This window comes from Rhipicephalus microplus, unplaced genomic scaffold (assembly GCF_043290135.1).
Source record: "Rhipicephalus microplus isolate Deutch F79 unplaced genomic scaffold, USDA_Rmic scaffold_201, whole genome shotgun sequence".
NCBI lineage: Eukaryota > Metazoa > Arthropoda > Arachnida > Ixodida > Ixodidae > Rhipicephalus > Rhipicephalus microplus.
In genome coordinates, this window is record NW_027464772.1 from 225,001 (window position 1) to 235,000 (window position 10,000).

Sequence of the window (10,000 nt, forward strand, 5' to 3'; positions counted from 1 at the left end):
ACGGCTGGAGAAGCTTTGCTGGCCGGCTTTCGCTCCTCGTGTTTACCGTGCGTTAAAGTTGCGCGTCCGTGGCTCTCGCAGCTCTTGCGCGCCCGGTCGCAGAGAGGAGTACGCAACCTCGACCGCACTTTCCCTGCAGGCTTCCTTCCGACTCGAAGTCCTGCGGCGGTCTCAACGAGGTGCCACATCCTCAATGCAGTCGGTCGCCCCCGTTTCGGTTGGGCTCTGGCACGACGGTCGCCACCGTCTCGCCCTTGAGTGGCCGCTGTTGGCGCTCGCTGTGAGGTGTTCAGCGTGCTGTCCGTGTTGCCGACGCGGTCAAAACGAGTCGACGGCTCACGTTCCCTTGTGCGCCGAAGGCTCTCTTGATATGTGATCCGACCCTCAGACAGACGAAGCCAAGGGAAGACCCAAGGCCGCAATGTGCGTTCAAAGAATCAGTGCTCAGTGTGTCCTGCAATTCACACCAAGTCTCGCAGCTGGCTGCGTTCTTCATCGACCCGAGAACCGAGTGATCCACCGCTTAGAGTCGTGAAAAAGTGTTTGTTCAATTCCGTACAGTCAAAACCAAACGTTTCTGGCACTCGGCCAAACAGTGGCCAAGAAGGGCGCTTTTCAGCGCACGCTTGGACTCCAAAACTCTGCCGCGCCTTTTTCGGCTGCCGCAAATCGAGCAAACGGTGTGTTTCGGACGGCGTTTCGCTTCCGCTACTTGCGAGTGCTTTCGTGGTCCACCCCTCTATAAATACTCGGGAGGCGTCGAAGCCGGTTCTCCAAGCCGGACCCGTAGGTATCGTTGTGTGCTCGCTCTCATTGGCCCGCCTAACCAGAAAATGCCTGCGGTACACCCATTTGGATAAGAGTGCACGCAGATGCGGGCCTCGACGGCTACACATTTCCTCGGGCGGCCGCCTCCCGGCCTCCGTGGAGCGCGGGATGCACGGTCCCATCGACAAGCCTCTCCCGTTTTTACCGTGGCGTCGCGGTTCACCACGGCGGGCGGGTCGGTCTCCTCCGCATAAAAAGGGGGACCCCCGCTTTTTGTTCCACGAAATCGCACAAGCTTTTTTCGCATCCACGGTTTGCCACCGCACACCAAAATGCCGATCCGGCTGCCTACTTTAGCCAACAGGTGGAGCCAGGCGCGCCGTACTTGCGCGGCACTTCCCACGTCCACCGAAGTCGGTGCCAAGGACCACTTTCGGCGCCGGAGCCGCGTACGAGCCTACTCGAGGCGGAAGAACGAAGCCAGCAAGGGCCTGGCCGCAAGTGCGTTCAATTGTCGGGACGTCCAAGTCCCTCGTTCTTCCGTGCTTCCTCTTTCGGCAAGTCGTTGCGGCACCTTCCCAAAGCGCGCAGACCCGCTAATCGCGACGAGCGCGACGTGGCCGTGCCGCCTTTCCCTCGGCAGCAAGCAAAACGCCTGGCAACGTCGACGCTCCCCTAACCGCGATCTCGCACCGTGTTTCGTGTGGCGAATTCAAAAGCCGGCCGGCGCTGCTGCAACCATTACGGTCGGTACGCATACGCCGCGGAGGGCGGGACGGTCATCGGAGCGTGCGGTTCCTCCATCGAGTACTGCGCACCTCGGCCGTCGCATCGCCGTGCCATGACCGGCCGCGCGTCAACGCGAACCGGTGCCAGCGAGATCCCTCGCCTGCAAGAACCGACCGGCAGCCTCCGTCACCCGAGGACGCGGAGGCGCTTGCCGCGGACGGCGGGACGGTATGCACTGGTGCACAGCGGACCCGTCACATCGCCAGTTCCTTGACCGACCGCCGACGCTTGTGCCGTTCCTCTCGTACTTGGCAGTCGCCGCGCGATTGTCGGGTCTCGTTCTTGCACGCTCGAACGGTCGGGAGGGCACTCGGCTGGCGTTTCGGGAACGCGCAGCCTCGCCTTCTACCGACGTAACCACGACTCGCCGTTCGCGCTCCGCCGCTCCTGTTTACAGTACTAGGCGGTCCCGCAGCGGTCGGGTCGCGCATTTCGAGCGCTTCGAGCCACGGTGCAGTGGCGGGTCGAAAGCCGACCTATGAGTGCGTTGCGCCGTTTGTACCCGCGTCCGCCACCTGGCCGACCGTCCAAGGTCGCGGTGTTGGCGTCCGCTGGGCGCAACAATTTGTCACGGGGTGCCGCTCCACATTCAGGCAGCCCCGTGGGGAAAAGCCGACCCCGCGTCCAAACGGGGTCAGCGGCAGAAAGTGTCGGGCGCAGACGCAGCTGAGGCGCTCACCCTTCACAATCCGTTAATGATCCTTCCGCAGGTTCACCTACGGAAACCTTGTTACGACTTTTACTTCCTCTAAATGATCAAGTTTGGTCATCTTTCCAACAGACCGGCGCAACCGAAAGGCCGCGCCGGACATCGGTCCGAAGACCTCACTAAATCATTCAATCGGTAGTAGCGACGGGCGGTGTGTACAAAGGGCAGGGACGTAATCAACGCGAGCTTATGACTCGCGCTTACTGGGAATTCCTCGTTCAAGGGGAACAATTGCAAGCCCCTATCCCAATCACGAAAGAAGTTCCACGGGTTACCCAGTCTTTTCAGACAGGGATAAAGACACGCTGCTTCCTTCAGTGTAGCGCGCGTGCGGCCCCGGACATCTAAGGGCATCACAGACCTGTTATTGCTCTGTTTCGTGCGGCTAGGAGCCGCTTGTCCCTCTAAGAAGGTTGTAAGGTGCTGGGAACCCCGCACCTATTTAATAGGCTAGAGTCTCGTTCGTTATCGGAATTAACCAGACAAATCGCTCCACCAACTAAGAACGGCCATGCACCACCATCCACCGAATCAAGAAAGAGCTCTCAATCTGTCAATCCTCCCAGTGTCCGGGCCGGGTAAGTTTTCCCGTGTTGAGTCAAATTAAGCCGCAGGCTCCACTCCTGGTGGTGCCCTTCCGTCAATTCCTTTAAGTTTCAGCTTTGCAACCATACTTCCCCCGGAACCCAAATACTTTGGTTTCCCGGAAGCTGCCCGCCGAGTCATTTGAGTAACTCAGGCGGATCGCTGGTTGGCATCGTTTATGGTCAGAACTAGGGCGGTATCTGATCGCCTTCGAACCTCTGACTTTCGTTCTTGATCAATGAAAACATTCTTGGCAAATGCTTTCGCAGTAGTTCGTCTTGCGACGGTCCAAGAATTTCACCTCTAGCGCCGCAATACGAATGCCCCCGTCCGTCCCTCTTAATCATTACCTCGTATTCCAAAAACCAACAGAACAGAAACGAGGTCTTGTTCTATTATTCCATGCAAGTTTATTCAGGCGACTCGCCTGCGTTGAGCACTCTAATTTTTTCAAAGTAAAAGCACCGGCCATCTCGAGGCACACAATGAAGTGCACCAAGAAAGAACCGGCATGATGTTCAGTCCGAGCCGTCGCATCGGGTAGATGCACTACTCGTCTGGAACTGAGATCCAACTACGAGCTTTTTAACCGCAGCAGCTTTAGTATACGCTATTGGAGCTGGAATTACCGCGGCTGCTGGCACCAGACTTGCCCTCCAATTGATCCTCGTTAAAGGATTTAGAGTGTACTCATTTCAATTACGGGGCCTCAAAAGAGTCCCGTATTGTTATTTTTCGTCACTACCTCCCCGTGCCGGGAGTGGGTAATTTGCGCGCCTGCTGCCTTCCTTGGATGTGGTAGCCGTTTCTCAGGCTCCCTCTCCGGAATCGAACCCTGATTCTCCGTTACCCGTAACAACCATGGTAAGCAAGTAACCTACCATCGAAAGTTGATAAGGCAGACACTTGAAAGAAACGTCGCCGGCTCGTGGCCATGCGATCAGCACAAAGTTATCCAGAGTCACCACACAATACGGGCCGAAACCCGATCGATCTTGGTCTAATAAAAGCACCCGTTACCCAAAGGGCTCCAGGCTCACTGCATGTATTAGCTCTAGAATTGCCACAGTTATCCAAGTAGGAAGAAACGATCTAAGGAACCATAACTGATTTAATGAGCCATTCGCGGTTTCGCCTTATTTCGGCATGTACTTAGACATGCATGGCTTAATCTTTGAGACAAGCATATGATTACTGGCAGGATCAACCAGGTAATCGTTCGACTGCGCGTCCGTCCTCGCCCTCGGCGGGCCGGACGCAGTCTGTGTGCGGCGGAGGCCACCTTCAGGCGCCCCAACACGCTTATTTTGCACTCCGAGATGACGGCGTTCGAGCTCGCTACGGCACAACCTTCCCGAAAGACGAGTGGGAGCCGTGCGGCAAGAAGCACGTTCATGCTCGCTCTTTTTCGTTGCATCGACTCGGTCGCGCCGTGCGGGTTGCCCAAGCCCGCTGCACTGTCGGTGGACCGGCCGGAACTAGCAACGGAGCCGAGACTGCAAAGCCGCCAGACGACGGGTCACGCCCGCGTCTTCGGCGCTTTCGCATCTGAATCGCCCGAGGACGACACGGAACACACCTCGATATCGTGGTAAAACGGCACCGTCCGACAACCAGCCCCTAACGCATCAAGCGGATGAGGCTGCAGACGACTGCCGTGGATTCCCCTGGAGCAGACCCGAGGACACGCTTGACGAGGCCGAAGCCCGCCGCATATCAGACACCCGGTCGCTTTCGCGTACGCCGCTCACGAGAACCCCCACATAATAGCAGCGATAAGTACCCAGACCTCCTTGGGCCCTAATACGAGCGTACTCGAGAAAATTTCACCGCGGGTGTGCCCCGAAACGTGTGGCATGTTGAGCGTGCCACAAGTCTACGTCGCTCTCAAACCCGCCGAGGTCGTAGAATTTGCGACCCTACTCACGAAATTCCCACCGAGGATACGGCCGCAAACGTACCGCACCTTGGGTAGGCCACGAGTTTGTGCAACACTACGCTGACGGCACAGCACCGAGGTCGTGCGCGCACGCACGGGAAAATTCCGCCGCGGTTTCTGCCGAAAACGTGAGGCACCACGACTCTCCGCAAGTTCGCGTCGACTGCGAAAGACCGAAGTCGTGAACGACGTGTCCGCTACTCGCCGCCGACACGCTGGACACCAAACGTACAACGACTCGACGGCGTCGTAGAGGCCCACGACGCGGTTTTCCTTAACGACGTCTCGGCGTGGCACCGACAGGTTAGAACGGCCGACCAACGTTCCCTGTCCGCCGTTCGGCTCAGTCGAAGGGCTCGGCGACTTCGGCAACGCTGCGAAGCCGCACGGTGACGCACGCCATGTCCCCATTTTTTTTTTCTTTCTGCGTCTGCCGGGGTGCCCCTATAATAGCAGCGATAAGCACCCAGACCGCCGTGGGTCGCTCGCCCCGGCTGACGTGGTTTTTCGTACTCCTGCGGCGGTCGCCGTCAAGCACGTCCAAATACGCTACTTTCGTGGGCGCATTCACGCTCTTTCGCTTCGCCGGAGTGCCAGCACTCACTCTGCCAAAAACGGCGAACATCCGAGCGGCGGTTCCCACTTTTGCGTCGGCGTCGCAAACCCCGCCCCGGCAGACGAGGTTTGCCGTACTCGTGCGACGGTGGCCGGCGGGCACGTCGAAAGACGCCGATATCGTGCGCGAATTGGCGCACCTTGGCTTCACCGGAGTGCCGCCACTGACTCCTCCAAAAACGGCGAAGATCCGAGCGGCGCTTCCCACTTTCGCATCGGCGTCCCGAACTCCGCCCCGGCTGACGCGGTTTACCGTACTCGTGCGACGGTCGCCGGCGAGCACGTGGAAAGACGCCGATATCGTGCCCGAATCGGCTCCGTTCGGCTTCGCCGGAGTGCCAGCACTGGCTCGGCGAAAGACGACGAACATCCGAGCGACGGTTCTCACTATTGCGTACGCGTCGCAAACCCCGCCCCGGCAGACGCACTTTGCCGTACTCGTGCGACGGTCGCCGGCGAGCACGTAGAAAGACGCCGATATCGTGCCGGAATCGGCCCCGTTTGGCTTCGCCGGAGTGCCAGCACTCGCTCGGCCAAAGACGACGAACATCCGAGCGACGGTTCCCACTATTGCGTACGCGTCGCGAACCCCGCCCCGGCAGACGCGGTTTGCCGTACTCGTGCGGCGGTGGCCGGCGGGCACGTCGAAAGACGCCGATATCGTGCACGAATTGGCGCTCCTTGGCTTCACCGGAGTGCCAGCACTCACTCGGCCAAAAACGGCGAACATCCGAGCAGCGGTACCCACTTAGCCGTCGGCATCCCGAACTCCGCGCCGGCTGACGCGGTTGCCGAGCTCGTGCGACTAGCGACCGCGAACGCGTCTCGCGACGCCGCTTTCGTGCGCGGCTCCCATTGCGACCTGGGTTACCCGAGCTCGACCAGCAAAAAAGAAGGTCGAAAATTTTTTTTTTTTTTCTGCGTCTGCCGGGGTGCCCCTATAATAGCAGCGATAAGCACCCAGACCGCCGTGTGTCGCTCGCCCCGGCTGACGTGGTTTTTCGTACTCCTGCAGCGGTCGCCGTCACGCACGTCCAAATACGCCACTTTCGTGGGCGCATTCGCGCTCTTTCGCGTCGCCGGAGTGCCAGCACTCACTCTGCCAAAAACGGCCAACATCCGAGCGGCGGTTCCCACTTTTGCGTCGGCGTCGTAAACCCCGCCCCGGCAGACGCGGTTTGCCCTACTGGTGCGACGGTCGCCGGCGAGCGCGTCGAAAGACGCCGATATCGTGCGCTAATTGGCGCTCCTTGGCTTCTCCGGAGTGCCGCCACTCACTCCTCCAAAAACGGCGAAGATCCGAGCGGCGTTCTCCACTTTCGCATCGGCGTCCCGAACTCCGCCCGGGCTGACGCGGTTTACCGTACTCGTGCGACGGTCGCCGGCGGGCACGTCGAAAGACGCCGATATCGTGCCGTAATCGGCCCCGTTTGGCTTCGCCCGTGTGCCAGCACTCACTCGGCCAAAAACGGCGAACATCCGAGCAGCGTTTCCCACTTTCGCATCGGCGTCCCGAAGCCCGCCCCGGCAGACGCGGTTTGCCCTACTCGAGCGACGGTCGCCGGCGATCACGTCGAAAGGCGCCGAATTCGTGCACGAATCGATGCTTCTTGGTCTCGCAGGAGGGCCGCCACTCACTCCTGCAAAAACGGCGAAGATCCGAGTTGCGCTTCCCACTTTTTCGTCGGCGTCCCGAACTACGCCCCGGCTGACGCGGTTTACCGTACTCGTGCGACGGTCGCCGGCGGGCACTTCAAAATACGCCGATTTCGTGGGCGCATTCACGCTGTTTCGCTTCCCCGGAGTGCCAACACTCACTCTGCCGAAAGCGGCGATCATCCGAGCGGCGGTTCCCACTTTTGCGTCGGCTTCGCAAACGGCGCCCCGGCAGACGCGCTCGTGCGACGTACTCGTGCGACGGTCGCCGGCGAGCACGTCGAAAGACGCCGATATCGTGCTCGAATCGACCCCGTTTCGCTTCGCCGGAGTGCTGCCAGTCACGGCGCAGAAAACGGCGAACAAGTGTTTTTTTTTTTTTTTTTTCCTAGAATTTGTGTTATAGAAGGCACATTTGATATCGGACGATAATTTTCAACTTTATCACGCGCACCGATTTTCGTGTAGAGGTTTGCAAGTTTATGGGAATTTCTCCACTTGGAATAATGCGATTTAGTAGTACTACGAGAACTTCATGGATGTACTCAAGGGTACGGGGCAAGTCAGTTACGTCAACACCTGCAGATTTTTTACACTTCAAACTGAAAATTGTTGGTTGTGAGTCCTCGTGTGATATTAAAGGCCGATTCGCTAACACATAGAACAAAGAAAGAAAGGAAGAAAAAACGCCCGCGCTCGCTCAAGAAACCTGGGTTCGCAACAAGTGGCAACAACAAGCAACCGAGCGAGTGCGCCAAAACCCGTGGCGGCCGAACAAACGCGAAGTCCCAACCGCGTCAGCCGGGGCGGCACGGGACAGGAAAAATCACTTCAGCCGGGGCGGCGGGGCACCGAATAAACCTCGTCACCTCGTCGCAGGATAAAAGAGGAAACAAAAAGTCTAAACAGCGTCTGCTGGAGCGAATGCGTAATAAAACAACAACAACAACAAAAAAAAAAAAACACCCGCGCTCAAGAAGTCTGCAATCACCACAAAAGGCGACTGTGACCGAGCAGCGTCAGCCGGGGCCGTGCGGAAACGGAAAAACCGCGACTACCGGGGCGTCGAGGCACCGAAAAATCCACTTCAGCCGCGGCGAAAAAAAAAAACAAAAAGAAAGACGGAGGGGGGGGGGGAACCACGTCTGCCGGGGCGAAGGAAAAAAAAAAACGCGTCTGCCGGGGCGAGCCCGGGTGCGGCACCACCGGGAAAACTGTGGCAAACAGACATGGCGATCGAGTGAGTGGGCCGCCAGCCAGGCTCAGCCAAAAAGTGCAAAGTCCGAACTGCGTCAGCCGGGGCGGCAAAAACCACGTCAGCCGGGGCGGCGCAAAAAACCGCGTCTGCCGGGGCGGCACGAAACCGCGTCAGCCGGGGCGGCGCGAAAACTGCGTCAGCCGGGGCGAAAGAAAAAAAAAAAAAAACGCGTCTGCCGGGGCGAGCCCGGGTGCGGCACCACCGGGAAAACTGTGGCAAACAGACATGGCGATCGAGTGAGTGGGCCGCCAGCCAGGCACAGCCGAAAAGTGCAAAGTCCGAACCGTGTCAGCCGGGGCGGCAAAAAACCGCGTCAGCCGGGGCGGCGCAAAAAACCGCGTCTGCCGGGGCGGCACGAAACCGCGTCAGCCGGGGCGGCGCGAAAACTGCGTCAGCCGGGGCGAGCCCGGGTGCGGCACCACCGGGAAAACTGTGGCAAACAGACATGGCGATCGAGTGAGTGGGCCGCCAGCCAGGCTCAGCCAAAAAGTGCCAAGTCCGAACTGCGTCAGCCGGGGCGGCAAAAAACCGCGTCAGCCGGGGCGGCGCAAAAAACCGCGTCTGCCGGGGCGGCGCGAAAACCGCGTCTGCCGGGGCGGCGCGAAAACTGCGTCAGCCGGGGCGAAAGAAAAAAAAAAACGCGTCTGCCGGGGCGAGCCCGGGTGCGGCACCACCGGGAAAACTGTGGCAAACAGACATGGCGATCGAGTGAGTGGGCCGCCAGCAAGGCTCAGCCAAAAAGTGCTAAGTCCGAACTGCGTCAGCTGGGGCGGCAAAAAACCGCGTCTGCCGGGGCGGCACGAAACCGCGTCAGCCGGGGCGGCGCGAAAACCGCGTCTGCCGGGGCGGCACGAAACCGCGTCAGCCGGGGCGGCGCGAAAACTGCGTCAGCCGGGGCGAGCCCGGGTGCGGCACCACCGGGAAAACTGTGGCAAACAGACATGGCGATCGAGTGAGTGGGCCGCCAGCCAGGCACAGCCGAAAAGTGCTAAGTCCGAACTGCGTCAGCCGGGGCGGCAAAAACCGCGTCAGCCGGGGCGGCGCGAAAACCGCGTCTGCCGGGGCGGCACGAAACCGCGTCAGCCGGGGCGGCGCGAAAACTGCGTCAGCCGGGGCGAGCCCGGGTGCGGCACCACCGGGAAAACTGTGGCTAACAGACATGGCGATCGAGTGAGTGGGCCACCAGCCAGGCTCAGCCAAAAAGTGCTAAGTCCGAACTGCGTCAGCCGGGGCGGCAAAAACCGCGTCAGCCGGGGCGGCGCAAAAAACCGCGTCTGCCGGGGCGGCACGAAACCGCGTCAGCCGGGGCGGCGCGAAAACTGCGTCAGCCGGGGCGAAAGAAAAAAAAAAAAACGCGTCTGCCGGGGCGAGCCCGGGTGCGGCACCACCGGGAAAACTGTGGCAAACAGACATGGCGATCGAGTGAGTGGGCCGCCAGCCAGGCACAGCCGAAAAGTGCCAAGTCCGAACTGCGTCAGCCGGGGCGGCAAAAAACCGCGTCAGCCGGGGCGGCGCAAAAAACCGCGTCTGCCGGGGCGGCACGAAACCGCGTCAGCCGGGGCGGCGCGAAAACTGCGTCAGCCGGGGCGAGCCCGGGTGCGGCACCACCGGGAAAACTGTGGCAAACAGACATGGCGATCGAGTGAGTGGGCCGCCAGCCAGGCTCAGCCAAAAAGTGCCA

The 10,000-nt window shown here is 60.0% G+C and overlaps 2 non-coding genes across 2 annotated transcripts; both read right to left on the reverse strand.

The window, feature by feature from the left end:
* Window positions 1–378: 378 nt before the first annotated feature.
* On the reverse strand, window positions 379–531 carry LOC142792014 (5.8S ribosomal RNA). Its single transcript, XR_012890579.1, has one exon. It is a non-coding gene; the product is annotated as a 5.8S ribosomal RNA (ribosomal RNA).
* Window positions 532–2,250: 1,719 nt separating this feature from the next.
* LOC142792030 (small subunit ribosomal RNA) lies at window positions 2,251–4,065 on the reverse strand. Its single transcript, XR_012890594.1, has one exon. It is a non-coding gene; the product is annotated as a small subunit ribosomal RNA (ribosomal RNA).
* Between the last annotated feature and the right edge of the window lie 5,935 nt (window positions 4,066–10,000).